This window comes from Podarcis liolepis (assembly GCF_965112155.1).
Source record: "Podarcis liolepis genome assembly, chromosome: 1".
Classification (NCBI taxonomy): domain Eukaryota; kingdom Metazoa; phylum Chordata; class Lepidosauria; order Squamata; family Lacertidae; genus Podarcis; species Podarcis liolepis.
Window position 1 is genome coordinate 14,957,379 of NC_139554.1, and position 15,270 is coordinate 14,972,648.

A 15,270-nucleotide genomic window follows, 5' to 3' on the forward strand; every position below is an offset into this window, starting at 1 on the left:
AGCTTAGCTGCTGCAGGGGCAGAGTGGAAACGCAGGACTATTTCATAATGAGCCCAAGGTCATGTGATTGGAACAGCCGGTCACATTTTTTGAATGCTTTAGCGGTTTGTAGCTCCCATGTAACTTCCCTCCCCCCCTGGCCACAGGAAATCATGTTCCAAAACGAGAAGAGAAAAAACCCCATCTGAATGGTTCTTCCAAATACAGTGGTACCTCAGGTTAAGTACTTAATTCATTCCGGAGGTCTGTTCTTAACCTGAAACTGTTCTTAACCTGAAGCACCACTTTAACTAATGGGGCCTCCTGCTGCCGCCGCGCTGCCGGAGCCCGATTTCTGTTCTTATCCTGAAGCAAAGTTCTTAACCTGAAGCACTATTTCTGGGTTAGCGGCGTGTGTAACCTGAAGCGGATGTAACCTGAAGCGGATGTAACCCGAGGTACCACTGTAAAAGAATAAGGTTTGGCTATTGGTCTTTGCTTTCTGTGAAAACACATGCTGTAAAATAACTACCACTGTGTAATACAGTGGTACCTCGGGTTTTATATGCTTCAGGTTACATACGCTTCAGGTTACAGACTCTCCTAACCCAGAAATAGTACCTCGGGTTAAGAACCTTGCTTCATTATGAGATGCTCTGGCGGCACGACGGCAGCAGGAGGGCCCATTAGCTAAAGTGATGCTTCAGGTTAAGAACAATTTCGGGTTAAGAACAGACCTCCGGAACGAATTTACTTAACCTGAGGTACCACTGTATTTTAAAAACTCTGTATTTTAATATTTAAAAGGATTGGAGTAATGAAAGAGCAAGTGTGGTGAACCATTGACCCAGAAGCCTAATCTGGCCTGCCAAGATCTTAAAAAGTGCTCAACAACCTGCAGCTAAACCAATTGCAATCTGCCAGTAGACAAACCAGGCCCCGCCTTGCCATACCCTCCAAGTGTCTCTGTTTTCCATGGACAGTCCTGGTGTGCCCCATGCCGCTGACAGTTAACCACAAACACTTAAAATGAATCCTTCACGTACAGAGGTTGTTGATATATCTAATTAGCAGATGCTGGAAAAACAACAGGAAATGTCTCTCTCCATGGTATCCTGTTCCTGAGCATCCTTGAAGCATCCATCTGACCATAGTTGGAAACTGGGTGCTAAGCGAGATTAGATTATTATACACAGAGCTTCCAAGTTCAAGAGCAGTACAATGGTGCCCCGCAAGACGAATGCCTCGCAAGACGGAAACTCGCTAGACGAAAGAGTTTTCCGTTTTGGAGGTGCTTCGCAAAACGAATCTCCTATGGGCTTGCTTCGCAAGACGACAATGTCTTGCGAGTTCCTGCTGGTTTTTCCCCCTCCCCCCTTTTTCTAAGCCGCTAAGCCGCTTATCAGCTGATCCGATCAGCAGATAAGCCGCTAAAAGCCTCTAAAAGCCGCTAATAGCGCTAATCCGCTAATCCTTCAATGGGCTTGCTTCGCAAGACGAAAAAAACCGCTAGACGAAGAGAATCACAGAACGGATTCTTTTCGTCTTGCGAGGCACCACTGTATATCTTAGTGACCCATTGCTAGAGACAAATATTAAATATTGCTCTCATGCCCTGCTAGTGAACCTCCAGAGCAGGTATGTCCGAAGTTCCTAACTCCTGCCATACAGACGGCCGAACCACCTTTGAACCCAGACCATATCAGGCCAACATAGCATCGAAAGGACTCGTGTGCTTTCTGGAAGGTTTGGAAGAGAATGGGGGTCATGTGTAGGGTTGTACTGCAAGCAGGCGCGCTGAGTTGGGCCCAACATTTTTTTTGGGGGGGGGCTGTCGCACATGCATGACGTCACACATGCGATGCCCCAGCCCATCTGGCCACATCTGCTGGGACGTGCAGGCCCCTGATGGGCAGAGGTGTAGGAAGGTCAGGTGGTACCCAGTGTGGAAAATTTCTTGTCACCCCCCCCATATTGATTTTTGCCTGCAAAAATGGTTTTACGTTATTTCATATTTTCTTACAAAGGAATAATAATAAGTAATAATAATAATACAATTTTTTATTTACATCCCACCCTCCCTGGCCAAAGACGAGCTCAGGGCGGCTAACATCAGATACATAACACTGGTATAAAATCAAACAATAATTTAATTACCTCCTAAAAACATGTCAAATTAAAGTCTAATTAGATGGCTTTCTGCAGGGTTAGGGTTGGGAACAGTAAGTGCTCCACTGACTTGAAATTTCAGCCTTCACAACACAGGAAAACGGCCAAGTAAACAGCTATTTTTATGGAGGAGGGTCAAGATATTAACTGATATGCATGAAATTTCATATATAGCTATATAAACCCTAGTGTAGTAAGATAAGACCTTTGGAGCCGCATTTTTTTTAAAAAAGTTTTTTTTGAACTGCCCTAATAGGGCAGCAATTGTTCCTTGATAATTTGTCACCCCCCTCCATGATGGAACCTGCGGCGGACTCCCCTCCACCCCCCACTTCCTACGCCCCTGCTGCTGGGTTGCTCCGGCGATCGCAGCAGAGGGCACAGGGGGTGAAAATCGCCCTCCAAGCCTCTTCTCCTGCCCGGCATGCCAGCGCTCGCCTGGGGGGGTTGGGGTATGGCGTCCAATTCAATATTGGGGGGCTCAGCCCCCTGCCTCAAAATAGCGCCCCTGACCGTGAGTCAGTATTGATCACTGAGATCATCTGCAGGAGCGTCATTAGCTGTGAGTTGGCAAGACTCATATGACCACAACACAAAATGCAGCCTTTAGTGACCTCCCCCCCCCCCCCCCGTTTCAGCCTTTAAATCCTGCAAAACAGGTTTGACTAGAGACCCCAGTGGAATGCAATTTCTTTGTTTAACAAAAATGTGTCTGTCCTGAGCAACGACAGCCAGGGATGGGTGAATCTATCAATTTAGGTTTCTCTCGTTCTTATTTTTCCCATCCAAAGTTCGGTTTGCCACATTCCTACACCAGTTTTTAATTAATGTTATAAGTCCTCATGAAAATTCACCATCATTTTTGCTTCCTCCTAATACACACAATTTTTAGTGTAATCTTGCCTAATATACAATTTTTTCCAAGCAATTTCCCCATATATAATGCATTCTGTTATTTCAAGAATATTTGCCTTTTTTGCTGTAATGACATTTGGAGGTTGCAGAACAGCATTGCAAAATTTGGAGAGGCGTGAATTTCAAAGGTTGGCTGGGTTTCAGTTCCTGTATTTTTCAGGAAGCGTGAACCAGGTAGCTTTTTCATTAACATGCAGGCCAAAGTGAACGTGTCTCTCGAATGACAGCTCTACTTTACCAGTCGCAAGTTTCTGATAAGCTATCATCTGTATGCAGGCAGATGCCATAGGGCCCTTCATCAGCTTCATTTGCCTAAAGAAGTTGGGTGGGCAGATGTCTTCTAGGAAAAGGGCCTTATCGGTGGTGGCACTCCATTCATGGAATAGCATCCCCAGAGAGGCTGACCTGTCAGCTATGTTATAGATCTTGAGAAAATACTCTTTTCTTCTCCCAAGCCTTTTATCTTTCGATTGTTGTTGTTTAGTTGTTTAGTCGTGTCCGACTCTTTGTGACCCCATGGACCAGAGCACACCAGGCACTCCTGTCTTCCACTGCCTCCCGCAGTTTGGTCAGACTCATGTTTGTAGCTTCAAGAACACCGTCCAACCATCTCGTCCTCTGTCGTGCCCTTCTCCTTGTGCCCTCCATCTTTCCTAACATCAGGGTCTTTTCCAGGGAGTCTTCTCTTCTCATGAGGTGGCCAAAGTATTGGAGTCTCAGCTTCAGGATCTGTCCTTCCAGTGAGCACTCAGGGCTGATTTCCTTCAGAATGGAGAAGTTTGATCTTCTTGCAGTCCATGGGACTCTCAAGAGTCTCCTCCAGCACCATAATTCAAAAGCATCAATTCTTCGGCGATCAGCCTTCTTTATGGTCCAGCTCTCACTTCCATTCCATATGATCTTTCGATACACATATATTTTTCTTGCTATTTAATTTTTTGCACCAGTTTCTTTTTCCCCATGCTGTTTTGCTTTGTTGTTTGCTGGTTTTGATAAACATCATGATGCCTCTGTTTATGTTGGCTTTTAGGTTCGTGGGTGCACATGGTCAGTGATTTGTACAGTGGTGCCCCGCAAGACGAATGCCTCGCAAGACGGAAAACCCGCTAGACGAAAGGGTTTTCCGTTTTTCAATGCGCTTCGCAAGACGAATTTCCCTATGGGCTTGCTTCGCAAGACGACAGCCCATAGGGAAATCTCCGGGACAGCGGGGAAGCGCAGCGCGTCTTCCCCACTGTCCTCGGACCTCCTCCAAAGGCTGGCGGTGGGAGGAGGGCTCTTGCGAGTCTTGCGATTTTTTTTGCTCCCCCCTTTTTCTAAGCCGCTAAGCCGCTAATAGCCTTTTAGCCGCTAATCCGCTAAGCCTTTAATAGCCGCTAAACTGCTAATAGCGCTAAGCCGCTAAGCCGCTAATAGGGTTGCTTCGCAAGACAAAAAAACCGCTAGACGAAGAGAATCGCGGAACGGATTATTTTCGTCTTGCGAGGCACCACTGTATTGTATACCTTTTTTTTTTTTTTACTGTTCTTCGGTTTTTCAATTGCATCTTGTATTTGCAAACCTTCCAGGGGATTTAGGTTATGGGCAATACAGAAATGTAAATAAACAAGCACCCAGTAAATTTAAGTTCCAACTTGTCTAGCATGGTTTCTAACAGCTGCAGTACAGATGCCTCAAGAGCAGTGGTGTCCAAACTTTTTTCAAAGAGGGCCAGATTTGATGAAGTGAAGAGCTTTTTTTAGGGTTGAAGTTGTTGAGCTTTCTGCAGCCAATCAGAAGCTGTAATTTAGTTTTTGAACGTTTTGGAAGTTGAATGGACCTCCGGAACGGATTCTATCCGACTTCCAAGGTACGACTGTAATGCCTCTTGCTTATCTGGACAGAGGAGCGTGTTGAGAAAGTAGCCAGCTGAACAAAGATAACATTTATATTAATTTCTCCCTCAACCTTTGCTTCTGGCCCTTCCCAGGACTGGTATGTGACCTCTGGATGTTTGCCCAGATGCACCCGCTGGGCTGATAAAGTTTCCCCAATCTTGTGCTATAGCAAACATGGTGTTGCCGTGGCAGGAATGGTGGACAGGAACAAAGTAGCCCAGGTATGATCAGGTGAGGAGCAATCGGAAGAGAGGTGGTGTGGTGTTGGAAAAGACCACTGCGTATGGCTAAACTAGACCAAGCAGAAGCTCAATAGTAAAAGGGCAAGGAAGCACAAAGAAGCACCCACACTTGTGTTCGTGTGTGTTCGTGTGTGCTGCCATTTCAGATCTTTCCCAAAAGTCATAGAATCATAGAGATGGAAGGGACACCAATGGTCATCTAGTCCAACCCCCCTCCAATGCAGGAATCTCAACTAAATCACCTGCCACAGCTGGTCATCCAACCTCTGCTTGAAACCCTCCAAGGAAGGAGAGGCTACCACCCTCCAAGATGGCCGTCATATCTCCTCTTAGCCTTCTCTTTTCTAGGCCAGACATACCCAGCTCCTTCAACTGTTCCTCATAAGGCTTGGCTTTCCAGACCTTCGATCATCTTGTCTGCCCTCCTCTGCACACATTCCAGTCGGATCTTCTGTTTTGGAAAAAGAACAGACAAAAGAAAGAGAAATCCTGGGATAACTGCATGTCCCATAAAACCCCTGTAAGGTCTCCCTGTGGGGAAAGCGCTTTGAAAGGTCCACCTGGAAGCACCATTCCACTGATGTCTGTAAAATCCCCTCCCCTTTTTCTCGGCTAATAATTTTATTTTACAGGCTGCGCCGTCACACACCAAGTTCCTGTTGTCATCTTTGTGGCTTGATCTTCGTCCAAGGAACTCCATTTCGGCCTGAGGCCCTTTCTAAAAACTTCACAAAAACCGTGTGAGGTGGGTTAGGCTGAGAGAAGTGACTAGCTGAAAGTCGCTCAGTGAATTTCATGGCTCTGGAAGGATTTAGATCAGGGGTCAGCAAACATTTTCAGCAGGGAGCTGGTCCACTGTCCCTCAGACCTTGTGGGGGGCCAGACTATTTTTTTTGGGGGGGGGGGAATGACCGAATTCCTATGCCCCACAAATAACCCAGAGATGCATTTTAAATAAAAGCACACATTCTACTCTTGGAAAAACACCAGGCAGGCCCCACAAATACCCCAGAGATGCATTTTAAATAAAAGGACACATTCTACTCATGGAAAAACACACTGATTCCTGGACCGTCCGTGGGCCGGATTTAGAAGGCGATTGGGCCGGATCCGGCCCCTGGGCCTTAGTTTGCCTACCCATGATTTAGACCCATCCTTACCAACCAAATTCACTACATTGCTCTGGCACCTCTTTTGTAGGTTTCCAAATGCAGTGAATTATGTATGATGTTCTGAAGCGCTGATTTCTGCTCTACAGAACATTAAATATATATATATATATATAAATAAATGCTTTAAAAGCTTTCTATGTAGTTTCAGGCATGGCATTATCTATCCATTTCCGCTGCTCTGTTCCTCTATATATGCAAACAGGGTTGTATTTGCCATGGTAACCAATCTACTGCTATCAAGAAGTCACTGGAAAATGCATAATAGATGCTGGACTTTGTCTCGGAGTACAATTAGATGGAGCGTGGACAAACCTGCAGGACAAGGAGATCTAAAAATAGCATTTATTTAAGAATGTGCTAGGGTGTAGGGGTTGCCTCAGCATTGTAATCAGTTGTGTATTCACACTCACTGTCGTGTGCGTATTTTTAATTTAGTTATTGCATTTCATAGATTACCTACCCATAAGCCACTCAAGGTGGTGTAACACATGCCAATTTACTAGTGAAAGCCCCAAAATTGGATAAAAGTCATTTAAAAACAATAACAACCCTTCTACTGCTGTGGGAAGGAGAGAAAAATCTCTCCTCCCCCTTTGCCGCCTGTAGTAGCAGCAAGACGCATGGGAACTGTGTGCCAGGGATTTTGACGGGTGGGTGGGACAACCTGCTTGTCAATCCATGTGACATCATAATGATGTCAGCCCCTGGCATCTTTGCCAGCCCTGCCCACTTGCCAGCTTTGACCCGTGAGGCTGATACTGGTAAGGATCTCTCTTTACCAGGCTCAGCTGGGAGTCAGAATCTGTTGCAAGTCCTACTGGCAATGTACTACATAACAGCCAGAGATCTGTTCAGGGAAGTTTTTAATGTATGACATATTAGTGTATTTTTGTTATTTGTGGAAGCTGCCCAGAGTGGCTGGGGAAACCCAGCCAGATGGGTGGGGTACAATTATTATTATTATTATTATTATTATTATTATTATTATTTAGCAGCAGATGTACCTTCTGCCCACCTCTAATTCAGGTGCATACTCCCATTTGATCCTCAACAATCTGAGCCAGTAGCCTTTGTGGTTAAACCTCAAACTGCCCCCCCCCATATGAATTTGCTTAATCCCTCATTGTAAACCTGTCTATATTGGTGGCCATTCTGTGTAGAACTTGGAACCGGTAGTCCTTTGAAAAAGTCCTTCCTTTGCAACCCTCCCCCCCAAAACCTTTCAGTGAATGACTTCTCAGATTTTGATGGGTTTTCTCTTTTAGCTGCTTCTTTAAAAGTAAAGGTAAAGGGACCCCTGACCATTAGGTCCAATCGCGGACGACTCTGGGGTTGCGGCGCTCATCTTGCTTTATTGGCCGAGGGAGCCGGCGTACAGCTTCCGGGTCACGTGGCCAGCATGACTAAGCCGCTTCCGGCGAACCACACTGTTGTTGTTGTTGCTGCTGTTTTTAATTTAAAAAGTTCAAAAATGAACTCTTAAAAATAGTCTCTGAAATATCATTACTTAGAGGAGCTCAGGTGGAATCTACACACATATAAAAAACGGCTGTGGAAATGCTTTAATTTTTATTTTATTTTTAAAAAGCATTGAATTTGCCATAGCTCACAGTTGCCATCTAGTGTCCCATTTGTACATTGAACTTTACAACACATTTAAAACGTCTTATTTGCAGCTCAGTCTTATATATAGCTCAGTCTTAAGTGACAAAGGGGACGTAATCTCTGAACTTTTGGTTTTATTGAATATTATGAGAAAGAAATTTACATTTCTTGCGACGCCCATTTTGCCTCTGGCCCTGCCCACCGGCACGAAGCCGCTGGAAGGGAAACCCGGAAGGGAATGTGGCCCCTGGTCCGAAAAAGATCCATCATCTCTGCTGTGTGTTCTCTGCAATCTTTCAAAATTACCGTATTTTTCGTCCCATAGGACGCACCGGCCCATAGGACGCACCTAGGTTTTTTTTTGGGGGGGAATAAAGGAAATCTCGCCCCTTTATTTCCCCCCCCAAACCAGGTTGGGGAATCCAAACCAGGTCTGGGAACATCAGGATGGCTGCGCTCCGCCTCCCCGCTGTCCCCCGAGCTTGTGGGGCTGCCTGATGTCTGCCCGAAGCGCGGGGCGCTCTGCTTCAGCGCTCCCTGCGCTCCGTGCAGCAGGCTGCTATTCGCAGCCTAGGGAGCCCTGAAGGAACTCCCGCAGGCTCCCCAGGCTTGCTAATAGCTTCCTGAAGCCTGGAGAGCAAGAGGGGTCGGTGCGCACCGACCCCTCTCACTCTCCAAGGTTCAGCGAAAGCCTGCATTCACCCCATAGGACGCACACAGATTTCCCCTTCATTTTTGGTGGGGGAAAAGTGCGTCCTATAGGGCGAAAAATACGGTACCTTTCAATACCATGTCTCTCTCTCCAGATGATGAGGGGGCAGATTCTCCTGCCCGTGTTGTGTCCCTAGGCAATTTGCGTAGGTGTTTGTGTTTGTCCTTCTCTGATAAGCTGATTCTTGGTCTTTCACCTCCTTCCCTCTCCTTCCTGTCTTTGGATTCCTGGCTGCCAAGAATTCGCCGGGTACTGTTTCTTTTGCAGGAGTGCATTACAAAAGATCAGGTCTTTGGGGTTTCTAAGCTTCTAGATTCAAGTCTAATTTTATTTCCGAAGAGGCAAACACCTGATCTCAGTGTGAAACTTAAGAGAAGGGGCGCGAAGAGAATAAAGCAATCACCGCATTTCTTTTTTACCCGTATAAATAAACCATAGCATTAAACAGGTCTCTAAAAATAAACAGCTCTCTGGCAAATTCTCCCAGAGAAAGGAATGTGCCCTACTTTGCAGTTTGTTGCCCAGATGTTTACAGAATGAAAGGCTTTTGAGAAAAGACCGTTTTAAAAATTACTCCCAATTAGTTTCATTTATCTGTTTATGAACAGCACGCACCCTTAACTCGAAGGTCCCAGGGTGGAAATACACATGGTCCAAAACAGAATTATTCAATAAAATTGAACAGTGTAGAACAAAATGCAGAATTCAGCTGCAAACAAAACCACCCACCGGAAGCATTCAGCATAGCAAATGTACTTATTTATTAGAAGATTCTAATACCACCTTGCTTGGGGCAAGCCCATATGCAACTGGGCATTTTAATGTAGAAAGAAGGAGAGTAAAGGGAGAGAGGATCAAAGTTCATAAAAGTTTCCATGTTGTAAATAAAGCAGATAGAAATGTAAATTTTCCTCCCCCTAGAACCAATTGGGCCTACAGTTGTAGGTACACGTGGCTTCCAGCTTGCTGAATCTGAAAGGGCCTTTTCTGCAGTGCCCCCCCCCCATTCGTGGAAAGTTCTCCCCAGGGAGGTTTGGCTGGCACCTTCATTATACACCTTTAGGTGCCAGGTGAAAACATCCCTCTTCAACCAAGCCTTTGGCTGATGGACATTCGATGCCCTTTTAAATGTGTTGTAAGATTGGGGATTATTGGTTTGTTATTGTTCTTATTTTTACTATGTATTTTGTGGGTTTTGTATTGCAATTTTAAATTGTGAACAGCCGCACGGAGACCTGCGGATGAAGACTGGCATACAAATTTAATAAATAAAAAATAAAACTAATAAGATCCAGGCCTGGTCATTCAAACATGTGCTGCAATACAGCTGTGCCAGCACCACCATGAGTTATGGGACCAGAGCTCAGCCCCACATAATCAATCACATGACAAGTTGCACACACACCATTTGAATAGCAACGCCCATCAAATGAGGGGGGGGACAGCCCTTTCAAATATTTTATTGGGGGGCAGAAGACCCCTTGGTCCCTAGGATTTGGCTCCTATGGACCAGGCACCCCCAAACCCGGCCCTCCAGTTGTTTTGGGACTACAATTCCCATCATCCCTGACCACTGGTCCTATTACCTAGAGATGATGGGAGTTGTAGTCCCAGAACAGCTGGAAGGCTGTGTTTGGGGGTGCCTGGACCAGAGAAACATATGGATATGCATTATATCTGCTGGAGGGTGTGCCTGGGCTGGCTGCCTCTCTGCCAGCTCACTCAGTCAGGGCCCTCCCCCTGGACACTGAGCTGTGTTGGGAGAAGACCACTGTTGTTGTTGTTGTTTAGTCGTGTCCGACTCTTCGTGACCATAATAATAATAATAATAATAATAATAATAATAATAAATTTATTTATACCCTGCTCATCTGGCTGGGTTTCCCCAGCCATTCTAGGTGGCTTCCAACAAAATATTGAAAACACAATAAAACATCAAACATTAAAAACTTCCCTAAACAGGGCTGCCTTCAGATGTCTTCTAAACGTCAGCTAGTTGTTTATTTCCTTAACATCTGACGGGAGGTGTTCCACAGGGCGGGCGCCACCACTGAGAAGGCCCTCTGCCTGGTTCCCTGCAACCTCACTTCTCGCAGTGTGGGAACCGCCAGAAGGCCCTTGGAGCTGGATCTCAGTGTCCAGGCTGACCAATGGGGGTGGAAATGCTCTTTCAGGTATACTGGGCCGAGGCCATTTAGGGCTTTAAAGGTCAGCACCAACACTTTGAATTGTGCTCGGAAACATACTGGGAGCCAATGTAGCTTTTTCAGGACTGGTGTTATATGGTTAGATGAAGCAGCTAGCTTACGCAGTAGCAAGCAAGCAAGGCTTCTTCTGGTGCAATAGCTCAGGAGAAACAGCCATGGGGCACAAAATACAAGTTACTTCAGTGTCTAAGGCTTGCACTGATATTGGGGAGTGTGAGGTGGTCACCAGATTCCTGAGGTGACCACCTCACACTCCCCAATATCAGTGCCAGCCTTAGACACTGAACTAACTTGTATTTTTCTCCATGGGCATATTTTCAAAATCTCTTCTATGACTAATGGGCGCTGCTTTTCCCCTTGCAAAGCTGAGGCTCATTTTTAGTTCCATGCTTAAAAGCTTTTGGGCAACTTGCGAATTTCTGTCTTTGCTGAGCTGCAGGGGGACGTTTTAATTCAGGCGGAGAATCTAGGTCAGCTGTTCATAAAAATAACTCAAGTGTTCATTGAACAAAAGGTACAAGCCTCCAGCAGCCCAGAGAGGTTATTTCCCCCCCCCTCTTCCCTTTCTTTTTAAAAAGGTTTTGGATATTATCAGCTCACAAATTTGACACCCAATTCATTGCGCGCAACTTTTCCTGTGAATGGGACTGTTGAAGGAGCTACCAACTCAATGGATGTCAGTGGAAGCCTTTTTTTTTTTAAAGAGTTGTTATTAAGGTTAATTGGGTTTTTCCAAATGAGCAAAAAAACAGTTCATTCATTTCCAGGAAGAATGGAAAAATTGCAGCCACAGCCAAAAATATTTCATTCATTCACACTACACGAAGCCTCAGTTCAGATTGTCAATGTATATATACTGTACTTTGTTCCCTGTGTGGGACTAAAATGAGGCACAATAATGGAAAATAAGTTTTGTTTGGATGTTTTTATTTTGGGGAAAGATTTGTGGAAGGGGTGGGGTCTCTCCTAGTAGTTCCACCAGACTTAGAAGTGCTGGAAATGGTGGTCAGCGACAGGGCTTTCTTGGTGGCAGCCCCTAAATTGTGGAATTCCCTCCCTCTCAGCTTCCTATTCCTCAGCTGTTAAGGTCAGTTCTCCACATTTCCATATCAGCCGGTGGGTTGTTGTTTTTTAAAGCCCTCGTAAAAATCCGCCCGCATTTTTGTGAGAATTTCTCCTAGCAGACACATTTTTGTATGCCATTTTGCCCAATATCAGGGCCGGCTCTAGCTGCGTTGCTGCCTGAGGCAAAGGACAAAATGGCGCCCCCCGATTCTGACAGGCAGTTGAACCTTACTTCAACACAGTTGAAGGGGCTGCGCCTTCGGCGGGCCTAAGGACAGCAGGCCAGGTATGGCAGGGCAGAGCAGTCTGGCTTAGGGGACTGAGGGAGAATGGTGGTGACTGGTGCCTATTGGAATTGGTATGGCAGAATAAAGGAAGCCTGACAGTAGGAGATGAAGCCAGAGCCCATGACAGGCAGCGCTGTCCCCTGACTGGTTGTGTGTAAGAAGGTAGGCAGGTGGGGCTGGTTCAGGGCAGGCTGGGGTTGGTAGGGCACTGCCCCATTTCCTCAAATGGAGCTGCCTCTGCTGAGGGGAAATGGTGAGGAGACTGCTGCCACCCCCCAGCACCTGCCACCTGAGGCAGCTGCCTCGCTCTGTCTAATGGTAGGGCCAAGAACAAACCCCTGTGTTGCAGTAAGAACCAATCACAACTACTAATAGTTAGTAGAAAATATATATGGTAATACCTCTGTGAACATCCACCTTGTCTAGTGTCCATTCCGGTGAACGGCTGCAGGAAACCTGGAAGTACCAGAACAGGTTACTTCCGGGTTTGCCACTCACGCATGCGCAGAAGCTCTAAATCGCGCTTCGTGCATGCGCAGAAGCACAAACCACTTTGTGCGTGTGTGCAGAGGCAGCACTTTGCCCTGCGTCCTTTTCAGCTGGCGGCCGGGACTCCGGAACGGATCCCATACACAAAACTGTAATAGAATAATTTTATCATTCAGATTATAGGAGTAAGCCAATCAAAGTTTATATGTACAATAAAAGAGTGGTAGCGAGGACCGTCAAGCCATGTGTTCAAAACAGATGTCTAAGGACAGTCTCTCAACAGTCTTTCAAAAGTTTCAATAGAAGATTATTCAGAGACTTTACTTTTGAAACTTTTGAGATGATTGGCTTACTCCTATACAGTGGTGCCTCTCAAGACGAAAAGAATCCGTTCTGTGATTCTCTTCGTCTAGCGGTTTTTTCGTCTTGTGAAGCAAGCCCATTGACGGATTAGCGGATTAGCGCTATTAGCGCTTTTAGCGGCTTTTAGCGTCTTATCTGCTGATCGGATCAGCTGATAAGCGGCTTAGCGGCTTAGAAAAAAGGGGGGGAGGAAAAAAAACCACCAGGAACTCGCAAGGCATCGTCGTCTTGCGAAGCAAGCCCATAGGGAATTCGTTTTGCGAAGCACCTCCAAAACGGAAAACTCTTTCGTCTAGTGAGTTTTCCGTCTTGCGAGGCATTCGTCTTGCGGGGCACCACTGTAATTTGAATGATATCATTATTCCACTATATATTTTCTACTAACTAACAGCCTACGTGTTTTGTTTGTATTACTGTAATGGTAGGGCCAGCCTTGCCTGACATACACATTTTTGCATAGCAATTTCCCCACATATAATGCATTTTGGGATGCTGTTTTTTTTTTTAAAAATCATGTGCATATTTTAAGGCACATTTTACCCTCATGTATGTATTTTTTTTACACATTACTTGCCTGGAGAAGTGCATCGCAAAATTCAGAGGAGTGGAAATGTCAAAGGACAATTTGTATTTCAGTTCAAACAATGGTTTGGAAAGGGTGAATTTGGCAGGTCCATCTTTATATGCAAGCTGAATCAAATTACTATCCCTATTCTGTCATTTATTTGGTTTTTTTTGCCATCTTTTGCCAAAATATTCCTTCTGAGAAGCAGAGCCAGATCTTCAGGAGACCAGGGCTGCGTAGCTATGCTTTCACTACCAGGGATAAATTGTTACCCCCTTTACAGTGGCACCTCGGGTTACAAACACTTTGGGTTACAGACTCCGCTAACCCGGAAGTAGTACCTCAGGTTAAGAACTTTACCTCAGGATGAAACAGAAATTGCGTGCTGGCGGTGCGGCGGCAGCGGGAGGCCCTATTAGATAAAGTGGTACCTCAGAATAAGAACGGTTTCAGGTTAAGAACGGACCACCAGAACGAATTAAGTTAGTAACCAGAGGTACCACTGTACTAAATACACTGTGCATGATTTGTAAATGTGTAGCTCAGAAGAGGAATGCTGTGCTGCAACCACATTTTAAAAATATGAGGCAGTATCTCAATAATTCGTTCCATCAGCACAAGGATTTCTGCTTGTACAATGGAACTTCCTCTCTCTCCACCCACTAAACTTGGCCTATATCGGTTCCAGGGATTCTTTCCACCAGAAATCCTTGTACTGATGGGGAACAAGTTTGTTGGATATCATTGCTCATAGGATAAGCAATCATATGACGTTTATAGTTCCGGTATTTGCTATCCTTTTTTTTTTTTTTTTGCTTTTGTTTTAATCAGGCTTAGACATAAAGTGGTTTGTCTTTTAGGCGGATATTGGGAGGAAGCAAATGTTAAGAAGAGTCTTTTGTTACTGCTGGGCACTGGCAGAATGAAATCAGCCCTGAGTTGGTAATCCCTTCCCTCTGTCATGTGCTACAATGACTACATTGTGTTCTAGCAAATGGGCAGGCCAAACAAACAAACAAACAAACAAACAAACAAACAAACAAACAAACATCTTATTAGCTTATTTCAGCAAAAGTATCAATATTTGGTGAATCATAAAAACAGAATTCTAAATTTAATTACCGTAGGTCTTCCAAGTGTGTCCTTATTCGACACTTCCTGCAAATGGTAGCAATGTCCAAAGCAGTTTTTAATAGGACCCATTCCCTAATGAGGAGAGAGTATTATTATAATTATAATTATTATTATTACCACAACATTTATTCTCACCTTTCCTCCCAGGAGTTGGTGTACATGGGTATTTCCTTTACATTTTATCCTCACAACAACCCTGTGAGGTAGGCGAGACTGTGGCAGTAGAGACTGATCTGGGAGAGACATGTTTTGTTTCAGCTGGGGCTGCTGCAGATGCAACATGGCATTTGTTCTCTCTGCGCTCCTTCCAGAAGTCATTCCTTCTCTGGCCACTGCTGTGGATACACAGCCTGACTGTCTTGTCTTCAGCCACTGCTGTTTGGAATTCCTTTGCACACTACCTCTGACTGTGGAGGCAGAGCATAGCCATCTACGTGGGGCTGCCCTTGAGACTGACCCAGAAACTCCAGTGGGTGCAGAATGCCGCGG

The 15,270-nt window shown here is 45.3% G+C and overlaps 1 long non-coding RNA gene across 1 annotated transcript; it reads right to left on the minus strand.

Moving 5' to 3' along the window:
- Positions 1–4,580: 4,580 nt before the first annotated feature.
- LOC310685947 lies at positions 4,581–14,976 on the minus strand. The gene is made up of 3 exons (XR_014515614.1): positions 14,770–14,976; positions 5,425–5,633; positions 4,581–4,938 (listed from the first exon to the last, which is right to left on the minus strand). It is a non-coding gene; the product is annotated as an uncharacterized lncRNA (long non-coding RNA).
- Positions 14,977–15,270: the final 294 nt, after the last annotated feature.